This window comes from Malus sylvestris, chromosome 16 (genome assembly GCF_916048215.2).
Source record: "Malus sylvestris chromosome 16, drMalSylv7.2, whole genome shotgun sequence".
Taxonomy (NCBI): Eukaryota; Viridiplantae; Streptophyta; class Magnoliopsida; order Rosales; family Rosaceae; genus Malus; species Malus sylvestris.
In genome coordinates this window covers 18,925,214-18,927,701 of record NC_062275.1, presented here as the reverse complement: position 1 = coordinate 18,927,701, position 2,488 = coordinate 18,925,214, and the positions used below count along the sequence as shown (strand labels likewise).

The 2,488-nt window shown below is 32.5% G+C and overlaps 1 non-coding gene and 1 pseudogene across 1 annotated transcript; one reads left to right on the top strand and one right to left on the bottom strand.

Annotated features, from left to right (window-relative positions):
• Window positions 1–573: 573 nt before the first annotated feature.
• Window positions 574–1,679, bottom strand: LOC126608582 (protein TIC 214-like; annotated as a pseudogene).
• Window positions 1,680–2,041: 362 nt separating this feature from the next.
• Window positions 2,042–2,113, top strand: TRNAN-AUU (transfer RNA asparagine (anticodon AUU)). The gene has a single exon. It is a non-coding gene; the product is annotated as a tRNA-Asn (tRNA).
• Window positions 2,114–2,488: the final 375 nt, after the last annotated feature.

The following is a 2,488-nucleotide window of genomic DNA, read 5'->3' as shown; positions in this document are numbered from 1 at the left end:
TATTACACGTTTTGGCACTAAAAGTACTTTTTCATATCCCCATGAGTCAGACAATACTATGTTATTTTCAATGCTTGTATTAGTTTTATTTATGTTGTTCGTTGGAGTCATAGGAATTCCTTTCTTCAATCAAGAAGGAATAGATTTGGATATATTATCCAAATTGTTAAGTTAATCCATAAATCTTTTACATCAAAATAAAAAATAAAAATAAAATCGGTGAATTGGTATGAATTTATCACAACTGCAATTTTTTCAATTAGTATCACTTCTTTCGGAATCCTTATATCGTCTTTTTTATATAAGCATGTTTATTCATCTTTACAAAATTTGAATTTATTTAATTCATTTGTTAACAACGTTCCTAATAAAATTCAAATTTTGGGGGATAAAATAATAAATGTAATATATGATTGGTCATATAATCATGGTTACATAGATTATTTTTATGTACTATTCTTAAATAAAGGTATAAGAAGATTAATTGAACTAACTCATTTTTTTTATAGATGAGTAATTGATGGAATTACGAATGGAGTCAGTATTGCGAGTTTTTTTCGTAGGAGAGGATATCAAATATGTAGGGGGCGGTCAAATTTCTTCTAATCTTTTAGTATATGTATCTTATGTATTCATTTTTTTTTATTAATTTTTTCTTTTTTGTTATATTTCTAACTTTGAATTTTCTTGTTCTTGATTCCCATCCATATAATAAGTTTCATAAACGAGTCTTTTTTTACATCGTGTTTCTCAAAACTAGAATTGATCCTTTGTTTTTTCCTTTCCATTCGCTCGGATCTCTTTCGTTTCATCGATTTTGTCCATATCCTCATTTTCTTCCAAAAAAGGGGAAGGGGAAGGATCTTCTTTGGTGGATCCCTCTTGTTCCTATTTAGTCCCCTTTGTATAGGAAGTTGTTTCTATTTCTACATTTGTTTCTTCCTCACTTTCCGCCCTTTCTTCCGTTTCTGATGTTTCTTTCAGTTTCTTAGTAACAATGGGGAAAGGTATTCTACCTACATGGTAGACACAAGTAATAAATAAGAGAATACTAAAGATTCAAGTCATAGAATTTCTCAATTCGGACACAAGGTACTTGTTAAATCTAATAAGTACATTTGATCTAATAGAATTATTTTGTTCTATCCAGCCTAATACCAACCCCAACCCATTTCATGAATAAAATGTGACCAATTAACCAACCAACAAAGCTACTTGTTACAAATAACATCTTGTTGTTGCATCAAAACATATAAATGTTGACTAATCTGACTAACAATGAACTTGGTAAAATGAAATGATTGAATAATTGAAAAATGAGATATAACCATTGAATGTTAAGATTATGCATTGAATTTCTGGTTGTAGATCCATAATATAAAAACAAAGTGTTTGTGATTGTTCCAGAAGAAATGAAACAAAAGATACGGTAAATCTAGGACAATTATTGTATAAGGTCTACCTAATGTTAGATGTAGAGCCACATAATAGATCGATATGAACATCATGAGCAGTCCCGTAATAAAACCGGTTGTTGCTTATACTGTCATCTCGGTTCCTTCTTCTCCTTCTTCCATAACCTGAGCTCGGAGAAGGAAGAGATAAGAGGGCCCTACAGAGAATGTGGTGAAAAATCCATAATAGAGTCCAACCACAACGACTGAATTGATTATCTTCATACATAAGGATACTAGATTACCTAGTATAAAAGATTTTAAAATCATCATAAACCAACCATTTTTTCTTTTCTATTGCAATTTCTGGATTATTATATGATGGCTTTTTAACTTTCCATATATAGAAAGAGATAGACTAGAAACAACATCTCTTATATCAATGACACCAAATGGATATTAAATGAATGGAATTGGGATATGATGGAATATTATGAAATAAAGCCTTGTTGAGGTTCCCTATGAAATGAGGCATGGAGCGGAGCCACTACGAAGAAGTTACGTGGGTTACAAAGGAAACTTCGAGCTCATATTGGTCATGGGTTGAGAACAAGAATTGAACTATATGAGATCTAATCCCCTGTTGTTCCTTAGTAGCTCAGTGGTAGAGCGGTCAGCTATTAACTAATTGGTCGTAGGTTCGAATCCTACCTGGGGAGATTTGATTCATTTTGAATTCATTAATTCAAAATGATAGGGTTTGCTTTGACCGTTAAGAGTAGATAATCCGTTCCCAATGTCTTTGTTTCTATTGGATTCTATCTCATCGTATCACATTCTGTTTTGCAATATTTGAGAATCACCGTCAATAACTAGGCATAGGTCCGGGATAATCCTTTGTTCCACAGTCTGGGGCTATTTACAAATATCCAATTAAGAATTCTCAGATGTACTAGCAAGTGCATCAAAGATGCAGTCATCGATTCACCCGAGATGCCATAATTACCACGAGCAAACATATTCATGACGAGGAACGCATTTTTGCTATGTTACTAATACTTGTACCTGCTCTGCTATTCTACCCCAGCCTGGCT